The sequence below is a fragment of the Mobula birostris genome, chromosome 16, assembly GCF_030028105.1.
Source record: "Mobula birostris isolate sMobBir1 chromosome 16, sMobBir1.hap1, whole genome shotgun sequence".
NCBI classification, from domain to species: Eukaryota; Metazoa; Chordata; class Chondrichthyes; order Myliobatiformes; family Myliobatidae; genus Mobula; species Mobula birostris.
In genome coordinates, this window is record NC_092385.1 from 45,829,165 (window position 1) to 45,854,622 (window position 25,458).

Sequence of the window (25,458 nt, forward strand, 5' to 3'; positions counted from 1 at the left end):
GTACACCATGGTTCCTGTACCCTACCATCCTTTCCCTGTCTCATTGGAACTTACTGTTTAGAACGCCACTCAAATACCCCCTGAACATTTGGCACATTTCTGCCGTACACTTCCCTGAGAACATCTGTTTCCAAAGGAGATAGAATTGTGATCACCATCTCCAAAATGTTCTCCCACTGAGAGACCTGACACCTGACCAGGTTCATTTCCCAATACCTGATCAAGTACAGTCTCTCCTCTTGTAGGCTTATCTACATATTGTGTCAGAAAACCTTCCTGAACACACCTAACAAACTCTACCCCATCTAAACCCCTTGCTATAGGGAGATGTCAATCAATATTTGGGAAATTAAAATCTCCCACCACAACAACCCTGTTATTATTACATCATTCCGGAATCTGTCTCCTTATCTGCTCCCCGATGTCCCTGTTACTGGGTGGTCTATAAAAAACACCCAGCAGAGTTATTGACCCCATCCTGTTTCTAACTTCCACCCACACAGACCCAGTAGACAATCCCTCCATGACTCCCTCCTTTTCTGCAGCCGTGACACTATCTCTGATCAGCAATGCCACGCCCCCACCTCTTTTGCCTCCCTCCCTGTCCTTTCTGAAACATATAATGCCTGGCACTCTAAGTAACCATTCCTGCCCCTGAGCCATCTAAGTCTCTGTAATGGCCACAACCTCATAGCTCCAAATACTGATCCACGCTCTAAGCTCAACCGCTTTGTTCATGATGCTTCTTGCATTAAAATAGACACATTTCAAACCATCAGTCTGAGTGTATCCCTTCTCTATCACCTGTCTATCCTCCCTCTTGCACTGTCTCCAAGCTTTCTCTGTTTGTGAGCCAACCGCCCCTTCCTCTGTCTCTTCAGATCAGTTCCCACCCCCAGCAATTCTAGTTTAAACTCTCCCCAATAACCTTAGCAAACCTCCCTGCCAGGACATTGGTCCCTTTCGGATTCAAGTGCAATCCATCCTTTTTGCTCAGGTTGCGCCTGCCACAAAAGAGGTCCCAATGATCCAGAAATCTGATTCCTTGCCCCCTGTCCTAATTCCCCAGCCACACATTGATCCTCCACTTCACTCTCTTCCTATACTCACTGTCTTGTGGCACAGGCAGTAATCAATTGCTAGGAGCATTTGGGTTATTCTAGTGGTGTTTAGTACTGTGACTTTCTGAAGATTTACATAAGCTTTGTCGTGTAGGCCTAATTGTTTAATGCTATTGTGCAGTGACTTTGGGATGATACCAGTTATAGATATTACTATTGGGACAATGCATACCCTGTTCATATTCCATAGTTTTTCAATGTCTTCTTTTAATTCAGTATATTTCTAGTATTTTTCTGTTATTGATTTCTGTATGTTATTCGTGTTTGGAATGGCTATATCTATTCAGTAAGTTGTTCTTACTTGTTTATCCTGTAATATTCTATCTGGATAGTTATTATGAATTATCCTATACACAATAATGGGTCTGTTGTCGTATAATTTATTGGACCCTGACTCTAAAACTGGATCAGGCTCGTACTTATAGTAAGTTATGTTTTTTTTGTGTTTCTATTTTAAAACAAGATTTTGGTGAATGATGTTTGCCACTTTATTGTGCCTGTGTAAGTAATCAGATTGAGTTAAACTGTTGCAGGATCCTGTAACTTTTAATTCTTTCTTTCTACTTCTCCTTATATTTATATCTGTGCACTTGTAAGGCTACTGTGACACTGTAATTTCCTTTGACATCAAAAAAGCATCTATCTAATGTGTTGTATTGTTTCTGGTTTCACTTGACACATTCTGCATTTATTATCTTGAATTTGTTGGTCTGTTATAATGCATTTTTGATCATGTTTTGTGTTAGCCACCTGGTCCTATATCACCCCTCAGTTTCTAATAAAAAGATGTCTTCAGTACTGAGCCAGGCTTTTGATGCTTCCTTGATAATATCTGGTCTGCCCAGATCATGGGGATGTCTTCCACGCTCTTCCATTGGTTAACTTTTTTCCTCTGTTGTGATAATTTATTCTTTCTTCTGGATTGTGTTTTCATTTAAGTTGAGTGGTGTGTACTTCTCAGAACCACATACGTTCACATGAAGCACAGGATCATGTTTTCATTGATGAAAATATACCCTTAGAGGTTTTATCTGACAGTTGTGTAATTTTTTAATGTCTGTATTCCTCTTCCTCCTTCTGTGCAATGTCGTGTTAATCTAAGTGCATTTGAGTGTACATAGCATTTTCTAAAACTTGTCACTTCAATTCTTACTTCTCTATAAATTTTCCAGATCAGCATTGGACCAAGATATAATGCCAAAAGAATATGATGTTAATGTGGGTATAGTGAAAGTGTTCATTGTTTTTGTTATATGTTTACTATTGAGCTCTGTTTGGCAGATTTTCTTACGGTTTCAAGTAAGTTCTGTTGAAAGCTTTCCCTTCATCGCACTATGATTTCTTTTCTTGGCTTGCTGATATCCCAGATACATATATGTTTCATATTCATGCATCAATTGTATTGTACCCTGCTGCTCTGGTCTATATTCTACTAGTTCTATTGCACCGTTCTTCATGTTTAATTTTCTGCACTCATCTGGTCCAAAGTTTATGTTTATATCTTTAAAAAATTGTTCTACTCTTTGAATTAATTGCTTTAGCAATTTCATCATTTTTTTTGTACATCTACAGTTCATTGTCTCTTGCACATTGGTTGTTTGTCCGCGCTATTGGGTGCGGTCTTCTTGTTTCTTGGATTTACTGTGGATGCCTGCAAGAAAACAAATCTCCGAGTTGTATATGGTGACATCCTGTATGTGCACTTTGGTATTAAATTTGCTTTGAACTTTGAACTCTGCTTGAAGTGTCTGTTTGAACCTTTCATCTGGATAGCAGCACCACTGACAGTGTAGCACCGTGCCTGAAATGCACTTGCTCCCAATGAGTGGCCTTAATAGAGCTAGACGTGGACATTTTAGTGGAGGCATTTGGCTTTAACTATTCATTTCCTGGAGTCAGCTTGCCCTCTCCTTTTCAGCTGCTCAACTCTACGTTGAATCAATGCTCATTATGTCAGAGAAACAGAAATTAGTGTGTCATCAAAAGCATTCCTTCCTCTCCTGTCCAGTGGAAAAATCTCACACTCTGTGAGCTGGGAATGAAACTGAGTGGCTACCTGCTCCTGTGTCAGCTGAGTATCCTGGTGTCTGATTGTAATGAAAGTATTTAAAAAATCAGTTCCATGCTCTTTCTGATTCAGCAAGGGGCATATGTGTATGTGTTCACAAACAAAGGAGTCACTGTACATGTGGTAAACAAATGGTTAATAAAGTAGCAGTACAGAAAAGAAATTAATAATTGTCATCTACTGAATGCTTATCTGCAGAATACCAACGAGAACTGTAGATGTGAAAGCTTTCATATAGCCTCTCTCTGTCTCATCCTCTTGACATACTTATCCCTATCCTCTCCAACTCCTAGCATTGTCACTGGCCAAGACCAAGCTTAAGAGAAGATTCCCTCACCCCACATACAAAGAAAATGCCTTTTTTATACCCTTCAAGATCCGTTAATCCCTCTGACATAATTCTTTTCCCAGTACTTTCCCACGACAGGGCGCCATTTAGTACCTGCATCTGCACAATAAATTCACCTCCTCTAGATAAACGTGTTCATTGTCATCTGTTCTGAAGGCTGTTGACTAGTACTCCTTTAACTTTCTCAGAACAATCGCACTCTAAGCTAACACCATTTTGTCTTAGTCCTCCATTTTGTTTTAGCATATACCAAGAAATAATCACATTTAACTCTTTCCTTACAGTGACTGTAAGGGAACTGTTGGCTTAACACACAATGTATTCTTAACTGTTTTGCATTACACAATGCTTTCTGTGTGCTCTGTGAGTGAACTGGTTTTAAACCTGATTGTTATTGCAAAAAAGCTCACTGTGCAAATCCAGCCCATTTCTACCAGTTGTGGGTTGATGTTCTTACCACTGGGTCCTTCTTGGTTTAAGTACTGAAGCGTTTGTTCTGTAATACCCTCATTCACTGCTGGGGGTGGGGTGGTGTGGAGAGGCGGAAGTGGACAGAGTCTACTTGTGTGCTAGGTGCAGAAGGGTGTTAATAAGTCTAACAGTCTAGGGAAAGAAGCTGTTACCCAGTTGACAGTTCTCATTCTTATTCTGTGATATCTTCTGAATGACAGCAGGAGGCCAAAGAGATTGCAGGAAGGATGGAAGGGATCCATCTTCATTTACATATTTCCACCTCCATAATATTACCCAATACCGCCCCTGTCTCCACAGCTACAACTGTCATCCATGTCTTTGTTGCCTCTTGGCCTCCACCCTAGCCAGGCTCCTTTTTATTTTGTAAATTTGAGATTACCCAAAGCCCTGAAGTCAATGTCCTATTCGCAGAATTATGCCCCATCAATCCACCCCCCTAGTGTTTGCTGAACTCCAGGTGCACCAGTGAAAGGTTTTGATTTCATGATGCTCATCTTGACTTTCAAATTTCCCATAGTTTCATCTATCCCAGTTCTAATTGGTAATTGGCTTATTATTGTCACATGTATTGAGATACAGCGATTCCTATTGGTGCATGCCATCCAAACAGATATTGCCATACATAAGTACATCAGGTAGCACAAAAGGAAACAGAGTACTTATTGCAGAGAAAGCACTGCGCACATAGACAAATGAAGTGCAAGGATCTTTTTGATAGAGTGATCAAGAGTGCGTCTTTTGGTGTATAGGGGCCTGTACAAAGAGTCTGAATAGCAGTGGCATAGACGTTCTTCTGAACATAGTGGTATACATTCACAAGGTTTCAATCTTCTGCACATTGCGAGATGGGATGAGAGAGCATGACAGGGATGGGAGGGATTCTTGATTATGTTGACTGCTTTCCTGAAGCATCAGAAAGAGTGGATGGAGTCAATGTAGGGGAGGCTGTTTTTTATGAGAGTGTAGGCTGCGTTCACAACTCTAATTAATTGACTGTGATCTTGGACACAGTAGTGCTCGTGCCAAGTTATGGTGGATCCAGATAGGATGCTTTCTATGGTACGTTTGTAAAAATTGGTGAAGGTCTTTGACGGCATGTCAAATTTCTGTGTAACTCCCTGAGATACATCCTCTGCCCTAAGTATGGCCTCTTGATCATCTTTGAAGTTAACCTATTCACTACTGCCAGCTCCGCCTTCAGCAGACCAGGTTTGGTTGTCCTTTCCTTGCTCTCTCTATGAATCTACTTGTTTTGAAATCCTTGACCTAGCCTTTGCATGAGTCCCTGTTCATCCTTTTATGTGGTTTCATGGAAAATTAATGGTTAACGGTGCTCATTGGAAATTTTGACTCAGTTTTACTAAGGCACTATAAAATTGGAGTAAGACATTTCTTCTCTTGTACTCATGTTCTGTTGTAATAAAGACCAATACTCACAGTACGTGTGTGTTAGCTTTCATTGGCTTGTAAACGTGGACACCAAACCCCTTCTGAACATTAATATTTCTGAACCTGCTAACATTTAAAAAAACTCAGCTATTCTGCTCCTGTTCCCACATTTTACTTTCTCTTGCATGTTATTGCCCATTGATGTAGCTTGATTATATCCACTTGAAGCCTCTTTATATCCTCCTCAGTATTCAGACTTGCACTGGCTTCAGCAAATTAGACATCTGACATTTATTTCTCTCTAATTGTTCACATATATTGTGAAAAGCTAAGGCCCAAGCACTGATCCCTGTAGTATCTGTCTGTTTACAACCAACCAATCTAAGAAAACACTGATTATTCCCACCCTTTGCAACCTTTCTGTTAATCAATTCTCTGTCCTTGCCAGTATAGTACCTCTATGCTCTCTAACCTGTTGACCAACATCCTGTGTGAGCCATTCAAAAGCTTTCTGAATATCTAAATTCACCACATCCATTAGCACCCTCTTACTTGTTTCACTAGTCATATGCCCATAACTCCAATGGATAATGTTATTTTCCTTTTGTAAAGCTACATGATTGCTCAGTCTTATCGTCTTGATTTAGATATTCTGCTATTAAATTCTTTCTAGATCTCAACATTTTCAATATTACCAATAATAGGTGAACAGATCAGTAGTTTCCTGTATTTTCTCTTCCTCCTTTCTTATACATATACTGGAGTCCCACTTGCAATTCTCATTTCATTTCCTACAAGTGTTGATGCCTTTGAAGATTATTTTAACTGGATATGATATAATACTGCTGGAGTCCATGTGAATAACATGTTCATATGATTTATTTATAATATTTATATATGATTTATTATTAATCATGAATTGAATCATTGCTGGGTTGAACAGAATTTGTCATCCATAATTTCTCTGTTGTATAGGTACTTCCACACTGCTGCTGGACATTGAATTGCACGATTTAACCCTACTGACAATGTGGCAATATATTTCAAAGTCAAATTGGGAAATGTCCTGGAAGGTAAAGTAAGTTATTGCTTATTGTCTTCCCATGTTCTTAATAATCTTGTCCTTCTGAATAATAGGAAATGTGTATATGGAAGATGTTGTCCAGAAAAGCTTGGAGTGTAACTGCAAGTTCTTCTTGTAAATTATAAACATTCTCTGTTTGATGCATAAATATTGAAGGAAATTAATGTTTAATAGGAAGAGTGGATGGCAATTAAGATATTTGCTTTTTTCCTGGACACTGTGGATGTTTTTAAGTTTTGCTGGAGCTGCTCTGATCCAGGCATATGGAGGATGTTCATTACACTGCTTGTGTGCTTGTAAATCATAGACTTTGCAAAATTATGAGATGTGCCAGTCACTGCCATGTATCTAAGCCCTGGCTGTCTATCCTGTCCACACCATTTATGAATGAGCTACTTACAGTACATTTCTATTCAACTACAGAACAGAAACAGGCCCGTCAACCCCTCTAGTCTGTGCAGAATGATTAATCTGCCTTGTCCCATTGACCTGCACTTGGACCATAGCCCTCCCTAGCCCTCCCATCCAGGTCATCATCATCATTATGTGTTGTATCATGTGTGGTAATTGATTATGATCTTCCATATGTCTTTAATCTGAGTTCCAGTCAGCATTTCAAAATTTTGCCTGTCCATCCCTTACCGTAACTCATGAATGTCATGCACTGTTGATCACAACTTTTTCTTTCATCAGTTTTCCCATTACTTCAGAGATGTTCGAGCTTCTCTTTCCTCAATACATGTCACAGAAATTCCAGCTGCCATTTCCTGATTGATGGTATCAGCTGTCTTCTTATTCTGGCTTTTGCAATGCTTCCTCATTTGTTATTTTCATCATTCTTCTCAAAAGCCACATTTCTGCAGCATTAAGTCTTCCTACTGTCTAACATTCACTTCTCTATGTTCATGTGGAATGAAAACAGAACTGCAACACTCTGAATTTTGTACCCATAGAAATTATGTTATTCTACCTTGCTCAAATGCTTGAATATGCCTTTAGTAATCCCAATCCTTCTTCTAATTCCACCATCAGCCCTATCATTGGATGTTATCGTGCTCCCTAAGTAATTGAACTTCATTTTTGTTTAATTGTTTTGTTGCCCACCTTCAGTTCACATTTCTGTGTTTTGTTTTTTGTAACAATAATATGTCCAGTCTTCTTGCAGTTGATGGTCAATCCTCTCTTTGCACTTTCTTCGATGACTTTGTCTAATATTTCTTGGAGCTTCTCTTTAGAAGTAGCTATCAGCACTGTGTCAGCACATCATCCATCTTCCAATCCAAATTTCTCTTCAATATTGAAATTGACCGTGTCTGCCATTTGTGCTGGCAGCTTGTTCCACTCTCTTACCACTGGGTTCCCCCGCATGTTGTCTTTAAACATTTCACCCTTAACCCATGATCTCTAGTTGTTGTCTCACCCAACTTAAGTGGAAAAAGCCTGTTTGTATTTACCCTATCTATCCTCTCTCATAGTTTTGTATATCTCTAACAAACCTCCCCTCAATTTCCTATGTTCCAGGGAATAAAGTCATAATCTATTCAACTACTACTATGTCGACTCGGGCCTAGGGCACCAGCATCGGGCACGATGACGGACTCTCCCGTTCTCCGTCTCCCTCATCAGTGTGTTCAGTTCATTTACATTCGCTGCGCCGCTGTCTTCTAGGAGCATGTTGACCATAGTCTTGGGAGGGTGCCCAGGGTTCATCCTCCCATATGATGACTAGGCTGGTAGGTAGCTCGGGGTGGTGCAGACAGTGCCCCACTAGTTGCAGTCTTCTTGCCTCGATTTTAGTGGTGAGCATCGGTAGGTCGTTATAGAGCTCAAATCTACTTAATCTTTCCCTATAACTCAGGTCCTCAAAGCTCAGCAACGCCCTTGTAAATTTTCTCTGCACTCTTTCAATCTCATTTACATCTTTCCTGTAGGTAGGTGACCAGAACTGCTCATAATACTCCAAATAATGGCTCACCCATGTCTTATACAATTTCAATATAACAACCCAACTCCTGTATTCAATACATTGAATTATGAAAGGCAATGTGCTAAAAACTTTTTCGACACCCTATTTACCTGTGATGCTACTTTCAAGCATTATGGATCTGTATTCCATGATTCTTCTGTTCTACTGCATTCCTCGGTCTCCTACCATTCACCAACTAGGCCTACCCTAGTTGGTCCTCCCAAATTGTAACACCTCACACTTATTTGCATTGAATTCCATCTGCCATTTTCAGTCCATTTTTTCAGTTTGTCCAGATTCCGCAGCAAACTTTGGCAGTCTTCCTCACTGTCCACTACACTCGCAATCTCGGTATCATCCACAGGTTTTCTGATCCAATTTACCACATTATTATCCAGATCGTTGATGAAGGATCCAGCACCAGTCCCTGTGGCACACCACTAGTCACAGGACTCCAGTCAGAGAGGCAGCTGTCTACAACCACTCTCTGGCTTCTTCCACAAAGCCAATGCCTAATCCAAGTTACTATCTCATCTTGAATGCCGAGCAACCAAACCTTTTGGACCCATGTTTTATGCAGGACCTTATCAAAGGCCTTGCTAAAGTCCACGTAGACAACTTCCACTGCCTTGCCTTCATCAAATTTCCTGGCATCATTATCAAAAACTATGATTGGTTAAACATGACTTACCATCCACTAAGTCATATTGACTATCCCTAATCAGTCCCTGTATATCCGAATACTCATATATTCAGTCCCTTAGGATACCTTCCAATAACTTTCCCACCACTGATGTCAGACTCATCAGTCTATAATTTTCTGGCTTAATCTTAGAGCACTTCTTAAACAAAAGAACAAAATTATCCTCCAATCCTCTGGCATCTCACCCATGGCTAAGGATGTTTTAAGTATTTCTCCAAGGGCCCCTACAGTTTTTGCATGAGCCAGTCATGGGGCCCAAGAGAACATATTGTCAGGCCCTGGAGACTTATCCACTCTAATTTGCCTCAAAACAGCAAACAGTCCTCCTCTATATCTGTGTAGGGTCCATGAAATGACTGCTGTATTGCCCAACACCTATAAACTCTCTGTCCATCACCCGAGTAAATACAGATGCAAAAAAAAAATCTGTTTAAGATCTTCACTATCTCTTCCAGTTCCATGCATAGAATACCACTCTGATCTCCCAGAGGAACAATTTTGTCCCTTGCTATTCTTTTGTTCTTGATATATCTGTAGAAGCCTTAGGATTTATGTTCTCTTAGCCCTCCTGATTTCCTTAAGTATTCTCTTGCATTTCTTATACTCAAATACCTTATTTGTTTCTGCCTGTAAATACCTGCTACACACCACCTTATTTTTCTTAACCAAGGCTTCAATATTTCTCGAAAGCCAAGGGTCCCCAAACCTACTATCCTTGCCTTTAATTCTGATAGGAACATACAAACTCTGAAAACAAAATTTCACTTTTGAAGGCCTCACACTTACTAAGTACACGTTTGCCAGAAAATTACCTGTCCCAATCTACGCTTGCCAGATCATTTCTAATATCATCAAAATTGACTTCTCTCCAAATTAGAATCTCAGCCCGAGGACTAGATGTATCCTTTTCTAAAACTACTCTGAAACTAATGGCACTATGTTCCCCAGCATGAAGTTCTGTTACCAGTCTTGTCTTATTCCCTAACAGGAGATTTAGTCTCATACTCTCTCTAGTTAGGAGTTCAAGAAACTTTCCTGAACACATTTGGCAAACTCTTTCCCATCCAGGCCTTTATCCATATGGGAGCCCCAGTCAATATCTGGAAAGTAAAAAAATAAATCACCTACTATCACAACCTTATGATTATTGAGAAATCTACAATCTCTTTATAAATTTGCTCCTAAATTCTGCAGACTGGTGGGTGTTTTATAACATGTGGGGAATGATCATTGCCTGCCACTTTTGTGACATGAATACTACTAACTGCATCAAGCCAAACTTGAATCCAGTCCAGGACTTGATATATGGACTTTATCATTTTCTGAAGACTATACGATTCCCAGCAAATGTCCCTACTTCATCACTCAATGACAAAGGACAGAGGATTGATGAAGCAACCAAAAGCAGTTCACAGCTCAGAGGTATCACTGCAGCAACAGTCCCAATCACCTTACTTCTAACAGAGGATAACTCCAACCAGTGGACATTTTTTTTCTCTTTACTTTCATTGGGTACAGTTATTCCAACGCTCCTTGATGCCTCAAAATGTCAAAAGTCACAGTGAAATTAAAATCTAATCTCATGTCTTCTATTTATCCATATTGTCCTTGTTAGGACCAAAGTTGGTGATGCACTGTTAATTACACAACTGAATATAGGCTGATGGTATGTAATTGGCTAGATGGGCATTTTTTTTTTAATACCCAGAATATATTGGGCAACTTTTCCTACTTTTAGGCAAAACTCAGTACTGATGTTGGAATAGTTTGGCTAGATCCTTATTAAAGACTATAACAAGTTCTCCTTCTACGTCTTGTGTTGACAAATTATGGTCTTTGCAATGAGGACAACCTTTATCAAGCTGTGTGACACTACCACTGGGTGCTAATTGTGATGGATTCCAAACATATCCATCCATTCCAAACTGCACCCATGTTGTTCTGAGCCAATGGCACCAACACAACTACTTTATAACCCAGTACAATATGTAGAGTCATAGATGAATATATCTTTCAAGTTACTATAACCATCAAGCTGGTTCAATGAGGAAGACAAAGTAATGTTAAGCGTACCATTAGGTGGTGTAATAAGTTAGCGAAGCCACAGCTGAAGCTTTAATGAGACTGCATAGTACACAATGGGAAAAGAAGCCAAGAAAAATAGTCAATTTAATATCCAATGGGTCTGATTGAAGTTCTGCAGTACCTCTACATTTATTTCCAAAATTGGCAGAAATAAAAGGAGGCAATTCCAAATAAAAAAATACAACCTCAATCCTAATAACTGTGGATACCATTCCCAACAATGGTTGACAAGTTTCAGTAAATGTCCATCTCTGTCTCTGCTTGAGATCATCTGTATCGGGGAATCCAATTCAATCACTCGATGTGATTTCAAAAAGTGAATGGACAGAGTCATATAAATCAAGATACAATACCCAGCCTTTTTTTTTTGTTGTGAGAATCAATGATTTAGATTTAAATACAGGGAGTATTATAAAGAAGTTTGCAAAGGATACAAAAGTTGGCCATCTTAATTGACAGGAAGGAAGAAAGCTTTTGCCCCCAGGAGTGTGTAGTCAGTTGGGATGAGAAGTTGCAAAAGGAATTTAATCCACAGAAATGTGAGTTAATATATTGGGTTGGTAGACTAACTACAATGGCTGCACAGCAGTTAAATTACTAGGACAGTAACACAGAGTGATTGCCCGGTAAACAAAATTGAGGGGCAAGTTCAAACTCAAACAAAGAAATAATTAATTTAAATTTCATGTATAATTTGGTTAAAAAGGAACCAGACTTAGTAATAATGATTATAAGTAGTATTGGATTCTCACAGGAGCCTATTTGGTCCACCGGTATCCTTCAGGGTAGGAACTTGGCCTTCCTTTCACAGTCTGGCCTATATGTGGCTCCAGATACACCCAGGTAGTTTGCACTGAAATGCCCTCAGGTCAAGAGCATCTCATGATGGGAATAAATGGCAGCCTTGACAGTAAAGGTCAGATAATAAAAACTGAGTATTAAAAAATTGTGGAATAACCAGAAGATCTCAGAATGTACGTATACTGATTCTTCGAAGTACCTGGGCAGGTAGATGAAGTGGCTTTATAAAAAAAAAAGCATGTAGTATGTTTTTCATATCTCGCCAAGCAGTAAACTATAACAATACAGGGATTATGCCAGAAGTATGTGCAACACTGATTCAATAAAATTAGGGCATTTTGTTTGGAATGGAGGCTCTTGTCAATTTGTAATTGATTATGTAAGAACACAAAAGGTCTGGAAAGAGTGAAGAGGAAGAACTGCTTCCCTTTGCTGACCAGTCAAAAAAAAAATACAGACGTATAGATTTAAACTGATAGATAGCAGGATTAGCAGGGAGGGGAATCAAAAATAAAAATCTTCATCAAGTGGTTGAGGTCTGGAATTTATCATCTAAAAGAGTGATAGAAGCAATAATGCTCATCACATTTTAACAGGAGATGGATGAGCCATGAAGAGCCATGATCTGCAGCCCTATGGACAACAAGCTGGAAGGAGGAATTAGGCCAAATAACATTTCCTTGCATGGAAAGGAAATGCTTTTCCCTTGTCATAGATTCACAATATACATTGTCACTGCCGTTGTATTCATTTAGTACACACTCTAAATTTAATACTCCAGGACTTAACCATCTCCACCAGGAGGACTGATCCTAGCCACTGTTGGAAAGGAATGTCAAAGCCCTTCACCGAGAGTACATTTCTACCCTGGTTTCCTGTTGTCCCTTCAAGTGATGTTCAAAGAGAACAAATTTATGAGGTGAGTGGGCTCATCAGCAGGCGATTCCTTTACCTATATTTACCTACATTCCTTTACCTGATGACATCAGACTTCATTGAGCTCAGAAACATTTTGTCAACAAAACAGTGATCTGTCCTGGCTGTACAGATGTATAAATGCTATGGATATGAATATATATAGCTTTTATTTAAATATTCCATGGAGGCAGCCACCATGGAAGGGAATAAGCAGTCAACAGTTCTGGCTAAGAAGGGTCTCAGCCTGAAACGATTGTTTATTCCCCTCCAAAGACACCATAAAGGGGACCTGCTGAGTTCCTCCAGCATTGTGTGTGTGTTAGTCACACACACTGACTGAGAAAGGCAAATGAACACCTTTCCTTAAAGGACAGAGGCATTTTCTTAAAAATTTGATAACTGCATGGTCAAACAGCCATGAACTAAATGGGACTTATTAAATTCCAGATTTACTTAATTGACTGAATTTAAAATATCCAGCTGTTAGGATGGAACTTGAACTCATATCATTCCATTAACAAAACAAGTTTCTAGATTACTAGGCTGGTAGTTTAAACTATTTAATTGAGGCCCTTTAATATTGTCATTTTTAAATCTATATTGCAATTGCTCGCTTGTATTATTATTAGGCATTATACTGGGCTGCTCAAACAGAAAGGGTTCAATCATCTGTGCTGTTCTGATGATCATCTCATCATCCAAGTTTAAAGCCCATTACAAAAAAAAGCATAGAGCAGAAAGATTGTGAATGTAACCATGAAATGCTTGTCTCTGTAACCTCATTCCTCTTTGGCTGTTATTCTGAGGAAAATTGATTTCCGATTACAAATCTACTCCTCAAACACCCAAGTAACAAACCATATCAACATCTATAACTAATTTAGCATGCGTGTGTGTATTTTTATATATATAATTTGTGCTATGATTGTGGCAAGAATATTTATATAAATACGCACTGAGACAATGCATTGAATGGAAATGATGCACTGACTCATCACCAATAACCCGTTGTTTATATGCCTGGTCCGTCCAGCTCCTCTGCTGTTGTGTTAGAAATCAAACATTTGAATGAACATGCCTTTGGTTTGGCAATAGGGTGCTTTAGGGCCATTTTCAATGCTTGGATCATTCATTCCGGAGAAGCTGAGTCATATGAAAAAAAAAAATCAAAAAAATCAGTTCATATTTTTGAAGCTTTACCCAGTTGGAACACATTTTTGGAATGTGGGTGCCCAAGATTTCCTTTAGATGCAAGACGTGTGAAAAAAAGATAAAAATTTTAAAAAAATTGCAGGGGCTGGAAATCTGAATTAAAACTGTTCTGCCAATTGTTGGACTTGAAACCTTAACTGTTTCTTTTTCCAGAGACTTCAGCATGAGCCCACAAATCCTCAAAACCTTCTACACGAGCATCATTGAGAGCATCCTGACTGGCTGTATCACCACTTGATATGGGAACTGCACTAACCTTGATCACCGGGCACTGCAGACAGTGGTACAGTCAGCTCAGAGCATCTGTGGCTGTGAACTTCCCTCCAGTGAGAGCATTTACAGCAGCAGGTGGGTAAGGAGGACCCGAAGATCACTGGGGACACCAGTCACCCCAACCATAAACTGTTTCAGCTACTTCTGTTTGGCAAACGGTACTGCAGCATTAAAGCCAGGACCAACAGACTACAGGGCAGCTTCTTTCTACAGGCCATTAGACATATAAATTTGCATGTCTGTACATTGCGATGGAGTCATAGTGCAAAGATTTTTATTCATTCACATTGTGGGACAGATGTAAGATTTACAAACATAAGTAAAGTCAAATATCTGACCTGCTGTGTGTTTCCAACATTTTCTATTTTTATATATGAAAGCGGTACCGAGGCACCAGATAGCCCAGTTCAGATTGCAGCTCCACGACTCTGATCTGCACTGAAGGAACTATGTAGAACTCTGGGATTCTAAGAACCTGGACTTTCACATCAGTGCTCTGGACACTGCATCTAGCAATGGCACTGTCCAATGGTTAGCATTGTGTAACATTCTTTGGTGCTCCCCCAAGCCCCCAACCGAACCACTGATCCAAGTCTCTTTGCTCAAACTACCTGGCACTAATTGGCCCTTTAATCAGTGTGCTCATCAGCCTGGAGACTATTCATGGCATGGGAATGGCTCAGGCCAAGGAAGTGTATAGAGTTCCATGCAGTGTGCTCCTGCATTTCCTCTAAACCCCAACTCCCCCACCTATTAACCCCTCACCTTCATTTCAGCTGTGATGGCCACAGGAAGAGAGTTCCTTAATTGGTGACCTGTGTTCAAGTGATGAGCAGGACAAATGTGTAGCAGCTGTGATTGTGACAGGCAGCTTATGACCTAAACCACACATGCTCTACCTTTTGAATTAATCTGTATGCATATCATTGATTTTTGCATAATTTCACAAATGTTTTCAAGAGATCTGATTGGCCATTAGCACTATGCATGGTTAATACACTAAACAGTAAAGCTGAACTTTTAGGCAATCGATTCCATTGATTTCTGAAAATCATATAGTCATTATGAAAATTAAATCCATGAAATGTTGCGTACAGGATTATTAATGATCAGAACACTGGTGATAAATCCCCTACTTTTCAAAATCATGTCTTGAAAACTTAAAACTCCCATTCAACAGAGAAGACTGGTCTCAGACTCAATGCCTCATCCAAAAGATTAACTCAGGGAGTGCGGTACATCATCATTATAACATTGGAGTGTCAGCTTTGTTAGCTGTGCCCAGCTATTTAATCAAACCATGGCTTCACCCTGTGTATAGCAAATGGCAGTCTTGTACCCCGACCAACGTGAAATCAGTTCTATTTCTCTTATTCCTATCTGGACAGATGAGCCATTATCAACTTATTATCTTCAATTTCCAAAATATTTAGTTCTATACAGAGAACAACAATCACCAAAGGGATTTTCAGAAGTGCTTGGACTGGTTGACTTGAGACCTATATTGGAAAGAGAACACACATTTATGCACTCAAGTTGTTTTAAAATATGTTTCAGTGTGTTTGCAGAAACTGAATTAATCTCACAGTGCCCACTTTATACATAATAAAAATAGAATCTTCATATTATTTACATTTTGAAATGCAAAGTATTTGCATAAGCAAAGTCAGATAATTTTTTGGGAATCTTCCCCCTGGAAAACCTGTGTACTCCTGGTCTGTCCATTGTCCACAGGAACAGTGTTAACATTTGGTCTGCAGAGTTTACATTTGCTTCAGGAAGTCTTCTCTGAACAGTACTGTAAAACCTGTTTCAGATGTACTTGCTGCAGCTTGTCCACGCTCAGAGTAAGCCATGGTATTGGACCTAGCTGTAATTCAAAATGCCCCTAGAATGGACTCCTTTGTTAGCAGGAATAATGATACAGCATCACAGGACTTGAGGAAATCAACAACTCCACGTCACCCTGTAAGGCCTCTGCTGTCAAAGTACATAGGCTACAACTCCTTTCCCCCATTATCTTCCTACTTTATGCTACTGGCAACATGAAACTTCTTGCTTTCTTGCAAGAACTCTTGGTGCAAAAATGTTGGAACTTCAGAACACTTTTTTTGTACTAACATCAAGCAAATGTAGCAAAATGGTAACAGACTAAAATTTCTGGATCAAGAAAATGGCTGGCAGCTTGCACATATTGCTATCATTAGTTTGCTTCAGAGGAATGAGTCACAATCCTTATTTAATACTTCTTTTGCCTCCTCTATTCTTTTCACCTTTCACCTCCTTTCCCTGCCCTCCTGACAGCAGTTGTTCACATGAACATAGACTGTCAGAATTATACCATGTTACTTTATCTCAGCTGCTCAGCAGCATAAATTTAGACCTTCCTGGGGAGTAGGAGCACAAATCCTCATTGGATTTTTTTTTCCCCTTAGTGCAGAACAAAAACCAGAGATCTCCCTGGTTTGTTAGCTGACTGGGATCATTGATTATGACAAAAAAAATTGCATAGTGTGAGATGTCTGGATACAAGTTTGAGGCTGAAATGATATCAGCTGCTTTGTCATCATCACAGTGCTGGGATGTTAGGCACAAGCTGCTGAGTTGTCAACATCCACAACTCCACAGTTCACATTAGCGGCACGCTTCTTTCTCTGGCAGAACATCATCAAGTATCTCCTAAGTGACACTCCACGCAGGAAGTTGCTGCATCGTCTGTTGGATTGCTCACAGTGTATTTCATGGCTTTCATCCCTATATGAAACATGAGTCAAATCACATAGGAATAAAAAGCCATAGAAGACAGTGGAGACATATCTTTTTGCATTCATGATGGTGAGAGATCACTGCCTTGCTGTATCTATTACAGAACATTGTAAAGATAGCTTACGATTAGCTTTACACTTTTCACAGCAATGAATCAGGATGTTTCCTGATTGTTGAATTCTGGTGAATCCAGTATTTTGGCAGGCGAGCCACTTTCTGAGGATTAAAGCATTAAACTTACAAATATCTGATAGAATTATAGCAGCACAATATAGCTATTCATTCAGATGCAAAAAGATATAACTAATGCATTTATATATTTTGGTAAGTTTGTTTCATTTCATACTGGTTCAATAAATGCCCCATGTCACTTTCATTTAAAAGATCTTGTCATGAAATAGCCCCATTTTAACATCATCTATCAGTGATGCCTTTATAATCATTCTAAGAGCGCAACTGAATGAGCAACCTTTTTTTTTGAAGAATTAGCAAGGATGATTGAAGGTTGGTCACAGTCTTCACTAAGGCTTGTGGGATTCACTTGATAAAAGGCATGATCGGGTGGGAAAATGAGACTGATAGTGCATTTTTTTCTTTGATAAGATTTTGTCAAGACTATACTAAGGGTTTTAAACAGTTAAACACTTGTTAGATATAGTAAGTTAATGAATAGAAAATAAACAAACTGCAAAGAAACTAATTAGTTTTACCACCCATGTTTTTGTATTTTCTTATAAAATAAAAGCTCAGTCAGTCCATCAAGTCTCAAATTCCCATTTCTCCACTTATTTCCCTGTACCCTCACACATGCCCATTAATGTCTCCGAGCTTCTCTTTCCAGACATGTACATTAGGAGTAATTTATAGTGTCCAATCAATCTAATAACTATCAAGTCTTTGGGATGTAGGAGGAACCTGGAGCACTCAAGGTGAAACTACAGGGAGAACATGCAAGCACCACATAGACCAAAAGTCAGCAACACAAGTCATGCCAGCATAGTGGCACTGTGTGTTATGAAAGGCAACATGGAAACTCAATGGGAAGTCAATACCTTAGGCAATTTGCTTGCTTTGTACAAGGGGGCGTTCAATATGAATGACGGGTAGTAATTGGAGTCGGAGCAAAGATGTGCTAAATGGAATGTTGGAAAGGTTTGTTAATCTGTGATAAATCTGCAGCACTATCAGTTACTGCAAAACAGTGAAAGACCTGGGTTCAATATCAGAATAATATAAACCATTGCTTTCCTCCACAGGGACCCAAATAGAATGAGCAAAGACCTGACTGCTTTTGGAAGGAGAGAAACGAACATCCAAGGATTCCAGGTGCCAGGATTTTGAGTTGAAAAAATCAATTGTGTTTGCTTCGTAAGGCAAATTTTAAAGCACACCAGAGTTTCAATTTAACTTAGAATGAATACAAACCATGCATGTATTGCGGAAGGGATGTACTAAAAATGAGAGGGCAGTACATTCAACTTTGGCATAGAGGGGCTAGAATAAATTGGACACTGAGAATGGAAGATCAAATTGGTGCTCCTGAGTATTGAACAGGCAATCTCTTATCACCTTCTTCAGCTCCAGAGTGAATGTTTCACGAAGTCAGTAACAACATATAAAACAGCTAGAATATCTACACACAAACTGTCATTGAATGTTAGCTGTTACCATGGAAGTACATTGGTTATGTGAGTTCATGAAGCAATTAAAGTTGGCTCCTTGAGAGAACTGGTGAGGAGAGCAATTGCCAGGGTCAATCTATTTCAAACAATTAAGCTTGCCACATCTAATGGCCTCACCTTGCTCTTGTACAAACCACTTTAAGTAGGAATCTAATGAAAATAATTACCCCCATTTAGAAAGCCTGCAAATGAACCATAGATTGTAATTTGGAGCTGGGAGGGGAGGGGAGTAGGCTGATCTTTGTAGTTCTCGGAAACAAAGAAATGTGCTTAAATATTATCCTCTCCTGAAACTATCATATTGCTGCATAGTTTTTGGATATTTAATTTCCTTATAGGAACTTGAATTCATAGGAAAACATTTATGACAGTAGGAGATCACCTGGTCAGTTGTTATACTATTCTTCTGAAGATGCTCCATTATGAATAAACAATACATTGGCTGCTGCAGTCTGCTACACCAGACAGAACTTTCAAAAGATTCATTGTTTAAGGAACAATCACTTTAAACCATCTTGAAGGAGACACAGAGGCACAATGCTCCTTGTGCTGTCAGTGTGGAGTTTGCATATTCCCTCTTTTTGGTGTAATTTTCCCATAAGACTACAAGACATCGGAGCAGAATTAGGCCATTTGGCCCATCATGTCTGACCTGTCATTCCATCACGGCTGATTTATTTTCCCTCTCAATCTCATTCTCCTGCATTCTCCTAGTAACCGTACTAATCAAGAACCTATCAAGCACCATTTTAACTGCACTTAATGTCCTGGCCCCCAGAGCCACCTGTGGCAATAAATTCCACAGCTTCCCCACCTTCTGGCTAAATACATTTCTCATCATCCTTCTATTCTGAGGCTGTGCCCTCTGGTCCTAGACTCTCTCTCTATTGGAAACATCTACTCATTTCTAGGCCTTTCAATATTCAGTAGGTTTCAATAAGATCTCCCCTCATTCTTCTAAGCTCTTATGAGTACAGGCTCAGAGCCATCAAATGTTTCTTATACATTAATCCTTTCATTCCTAGCATCATTCTTGTAACCTTCTACAGACCCTCTCCAATGCCAGTACATCCATTCTTATATAACTAACCCAAAACTGCTCACAAAACTCCAAATATGGTCAGAGTAATGCCTTACAAAACTTCAGTACTACATCTTGCTTTTATATTCTACTCTTTTTGCCTTCCTTACTACTGCCTCAATCTGCAAGCTCATCATTAGGGAATCCTATATCCCTGTGCAGCTCTGATTTCCGAATGTTTCGCGTTTAGAAAATAGTCTACAGCTTTATTCCTTCTACCAAAGTGCATAGCCATACGCTTCCCTACACTGCATTCTATATGCCACTTCTTTGCTCATTCTCCTAAAATGGGATCAGGATAGGATTGGTGCAAATAGGTTCAGCATGTTCAGTGTGGGCTTGGTTGTCAAAAGAGTCTGTTTCTGAATTAGAAGAAACACGTACATTCAAGGTCCTTTGAGTTGGAGGACCTCGGATCATAACACTTTTTAATTGGAGGACTTCTTCGTCTGCCTCCGTCATCCTTATGCCACTGTCTCCCAACTCCCACCCCGCTACCCTTCTCGGTATAGCTTGTATGTCATCTTACACCCGTCCTCAGTCCCCCAGTCATCTTGACTTCTTTCTAACCACTCACCTTCACCTCTTTATCCTCTCCATTCTTAGAAGTTATACATGGGCAACTCCTTCCCTCCTCAGATGCATCTCCACCCTTTGAGTTCCTCCTGCATATTATTTCTCAGATGGTCATTACCATTTCCTACTCTCTATAAGAATTCGAGACATGGAGACACTTTGGAATAATTCAGGGGAAATCACTGCCCAAGCTATTATACACATGCATCATGGAACAGTGCGGTACTCCACACTTACAACACTGGTTGGGATAATGGTGGAGCTTTCTCAACAGATGTCTTTCGTGTAATATTTTCAATGGTCTTGAGTAGATTACTTTTCAATAGTCTTGAGTAGATAACCCAAACTGAAATAGGAACTGAGATTGATATTGGCAAATGACAAATTCTGACAATATTATGCACAGCTACAATTGTCCTCGACTTGGAGTAAGCCTCAAGAAAAGAATTTGTTTCTTTTACTGGTTACCGTAATCATTGATGAAATAACCTGCCACATTTGGCATTGGCCCAGGCAGTGAAGGATGGCCAATCAATGTAACCTTTCAATATTTTATTTGTAAAATTTAAAGGGTTGCAAAAATAACTGGCCCAGTAACACATCAAGGTCCCAAGTGAAGTTTATGGCAGTGGATTCATCAAGGGAATGTTATGGAGTATTAGAATTAGTAGTGGATTCTACCAGCAAGGCCAGGTCTTAAACCTGACAGCTGGCACTGTGTTTCTACAACATTTCATTTTGCCATTAATTAACTCTGCAAATACAATTCTCTCTGGTACATCTGGGCTGTAGTCAAACTAATGACTTTGCAGGCACCTTGCAAAAATGCCTGCTGTGCTCACAGAGAAGCAATAGCTCTCTGGTCTGTTTTTCTTCCGGCTTTGATGAGCGTTGCAGTAGTTGTATACCAGTTCATCCTTGCCATTGCTAGCGAGCAGCAGATCTTAATTTTATGGTGGATGCAACAGCAGCTGAGAAGAGAAAACAGAAATTAAATGATGAGCAAATGAAACAGACGAGGATGGAGGAGTTCCATGGTAGAGGGTGCCTAATTCTGAAGAGTCATTTTTACAGATCATTGCTTACACTTTTGCTGCTGTGATCTTTTTCAATAAAAGCCCAAGGCTATTTAAGTTAATGAAAATCTCACCCTTTATAATTTATCCTCTTTTTAATTAGTATTAAATATCAAAAAAAATTTAGACACTCTTTTACTGTTTTGTTCGAACACCAAAATGCCCACCAGTTCGTGCATTTACAATCAAATGGATGGCCCCTGCTTAAACTCAAGACACTGCATGTATACAGGAATATGATAACAAATTCCTACCTTTTTCTTACTTTGTGCTCAGCATTTATTTCCAGTCATTATTTGCCCTTGAGTAAGCAATGGTGAGCCACCTTCTTGAATCACTACGATCCTTCTTGAATCACTACGATCCTTCTCATGAATGGACTCTCTCAAGGTTGTTGGGAAGGCGGTTCATGGAGACAAGATGATGAACGATTTAGAGGGAAATGTATTAACGAAAGCCAAGTTATTTATACATCTACAGTGAGTACGGTATTCAAACCTTGCTTCAGTGCCATGTGCCTAGGCACCAAATAAAAACTGCAAAAGCAAATTCAGCGTATATAATGCTCCTTTATTGAAACATCCTCCTACCCAGTCCTCAGCTTGTACCCACAGCAGAGGAAAAAAAGTTAATTCCCATCTATTAACCTTGCTCCCACATTTCTTCTACACTTTTTGCTGCATCCACTGACCCAGTCTAAACCAGAACACCCTACTAAAAGATAATTACCACTGAGAGTAGGATTCTGATGGACGTGAAGAGTGTTGAGCACTAAATAGAACCTCCTCAGCTTCCCTTCCTCGGCTAAATATCCAGTACTCATTATAATTCAGTAGAATTTTTCATCAGTAAACTTTTCTGGTCCTAAATTGTGTTTGAGTTTTCTAGTGTTTTGGCACTTTGCCTTTCCTGGTCCCAGTTAATGTTGAACTCCAGGCACAGCAAAGCTATCAGATTTCAAACTGCAAATTCAGACGAGGACCTAGCTGGTTCCAGGCACCTATTCAAAAGAGTAGTTGTAAGATCTGTTGTATTGCATTTCCTAATCAAACCATTCACAGTTTTGTGCTCAGCTTTCCTCTAAGATGGGATAGCATGCAAATGTTACAGGTTTGCTGGATCATCAAGAGCATGAAAACTGAAGGAAGAGTCATACAATTTCTCCTCAGCCTTTGTTACTTACAGGAAAAAAAACATTTAATCAAGCCTAGAGTAATGACCACGAGGAAGCCCATTTCATTACTTCCTGAGCAACACACAGAAAATGCTGGAGGATATCAACAAGTCAGGTAACATCTATGGAGGGGAATTAACAGCAATGTTTTGAGCTGAGGTCCTTCATCAGGACTGGGAAGTGCTATAAGAAGCCAGAATATGGAAGTGTGGGGGAGGAGAATGAGTACAAACTGGCAGGTGAAGGAGGGGGTTGAGGTAAGAAGCAGAGAGGGGATGTGGAAGAGGTAAAGGGCTGAGGAAGAAAGAATCTAATAAGAGAGGACAGTGGACCATAGCAGAAAGGGAATGAGAGGAACCAGAGGAAGGTGACAGGTAGGTGAGGAGTAGAGAAGGGGTGAAAGCACAGATCAGAAAGCAGAATGGAAAGAGAGAGGAGGGAAGCAGGGATGTTCATTCCATCAGGTTGGAGGCCACCCAGACAGAATATGAAGTGTTGCTCCTACAACTTAAGTTTGGCTTCATTATGCCAGTAGAGGAGGCCATGGACAAACATGTCAGAAGTCATATTGTAAAGTGTAGCCACCAGGAGATCCTGCCTTTTGCACTGGACAGAGCAAAGGTGATTGATAAAGTGATTCCCCTTTGTAAGGTTTATATGGCAGAACAAAACTGAGTCCCAAGGGTTCTAATGAGTCTAGATTTCCCCCTGAGCTTAAGTTGTGCTTGATATATGGATATTAATGGGAGTGGTAAGTCAATAATTTTAAGAACTGTTAGGAAGATAGTTCAAAAAGACTATCGGTAGTCCAACACCTAGAGGATGGCAGAAAAATTATACAAATATTCAGATCATGAACACCTGTACAGAAAGAAAGTGAGCTAAAATTTTAGATCAAATGAAAGTCCTCAGGACTCTTGCTTTAAGTTAAAGAGAGCGAAGGAAATGTCTACGATAGGAGGAGAACAAGGTTATTCAAATGAATTCTGGTACCATATGATTAATTGACAGACAAGAGGAAAGCAAAAGAGAAAACAAGAAAATATAATAACATCTTAGAACTGTGAGATGCAGAAAACAGAAGTTTCTGGAAATTTGAAATGACGGAGGAAGCTGGAAATGTCCTGTAGATCAGGCAGCATCTGAGAACTGAGGAAAATTAAGCTAATTTCACAGGTGGATGACCCTACTTCAGAACCAGAAAACACAATAAGCTGGTTAAGTGGAATAACTGAATTCAAAAGTTTTACGAGGATGTTACTGGAAATGGAAAGCTTATAAGAAGAGACTTGATAGCCCGGGTTTGTTTAATGTAGGCTTCCCTTCCACAGATGCTGCTGAACTTCTTCAAATCTTTACATTATTTTCTGTTTTCTGCTTTAGATTTACAATGCCTGCATTGATTTGATCTTTGAAACTAAATTGGATCTGAGAGAAATCAGGTTGTCTTGCATCATAGTAGAATTACAATTATTGCCGTTTCATTAGTATTTAGATTATATTAGATTATGAGGACACTCAGTCCACATATATTGTCATTTAGAAATGCATGCATTAAAAAATGATACAATGTTCCTCCAGTATGATATCACAGAAACACAAGACAAACCAAGATTAAAACTGACAAAAACCACATAATTATAACATATAGTTACAACAGTGCAAAGCAATACCGTAATTTGATACAAGCAGACCATGGGCATGGTTAAAAAAAAGTCTCCAAGTCCCGATAGCCCATCATCTCACGCAGACAGTAGAAGGAAGAAAAACTCTCCCTGCCATGAACCTTCAGCGCTACAAACTTGTCGATGCAGCACCCTGAAAGCACCCGACCACAGTCTGACTTTGAGTCCATCCGAAAACTTCGAGCGTCCAACCAGCCCTCCGACACCGAGCGCCAAGCACCATCTCTGCTGAGCACTTCGACCCTGGGCCCGGCCGCCAAGCAACAGGCAAAGCCGAGGATTCGGGGCCTTCCTCTCTGGAGATTTTGGATCACACAGTAGCAGCGGCAGCAAAGCAGGCATTTCAGAAGTTTCACCAGATGTTCCTCTGTGCTCTCACGTCTGCCTCCATCAAATCAGAATTGTGCACGGTATCCTACTTGACAGACAACAGATGTCATCACCGGAGAGGCTGCGCGCTGCGTCGCGCCGCCATCTTCTCCTCCCGCCAAGCTGACATTTGAATAATACGCTTGATCTTGAACCACAGAGATCAGTTACTTAAGTTTAAATAGAATTATTTGCAAGCAGGGTGAAATCAAAAAGACATATCCCAGTGAGTGGGTCCCCTGCTGGTTTTAACTGATAATCTTGAGATTGATGTACAGAGTTATCTTGAGTTCAAGTCCATTGCTCCCCAAAAGTGGCAATGCAAGTAGACAGGACGATAAATAGTCATAGTCATACTTCACTGATCCCGCGGGAAATTAGTTTCATTACAGTTGCCCATAAATAATAAATAGTAATAGAATCATAAATAGTTAAATAGTAATATGTAAATTATGGCAGTAAATTATGAAATAAGTCCAGGACCAGCCTATTGGCTCAGGATGTCTGACCCTCCAAGGGAGGAGTTGTAAAGTTTGATGGCCACAGGCAGGAATGACTTCCTATGACGCTCTGTGCTACATCTCAGTGGAATGAGTCTCTGGCTGA

General features: G+C 39.7%; 1 long non-coding RNA gene across 3 annotated transcripts in view; it reads right to left on the bottom strand.

The window, feature by feature from the left end:
* Positions 1 to 21,128: 21,128 nt before the first annotated feature.
* LOC140210865 (uncharacterized) overlaps positions 21,129 to 25,458 on the bottom strand; it is a 74,704-nt gene continuing 70,374 nt past the window's right edge. For all 3 annotated transcript variants that reach the window (XR_011889318.1, XR_011889317.1, XR_011889316.1), the window contains 2 exons: positions 21,879 to 22,160; positions 21,129 to 21,519 (listed from right to left, as the gene is read on the bottom strand). This is a non-coding gene — a long non-coding RNA (uncharacterized lncRNA). The remainder of the gene's footprint in view (positions 21,520 to 21,878; positions 22,161 to 25,458) is intronic.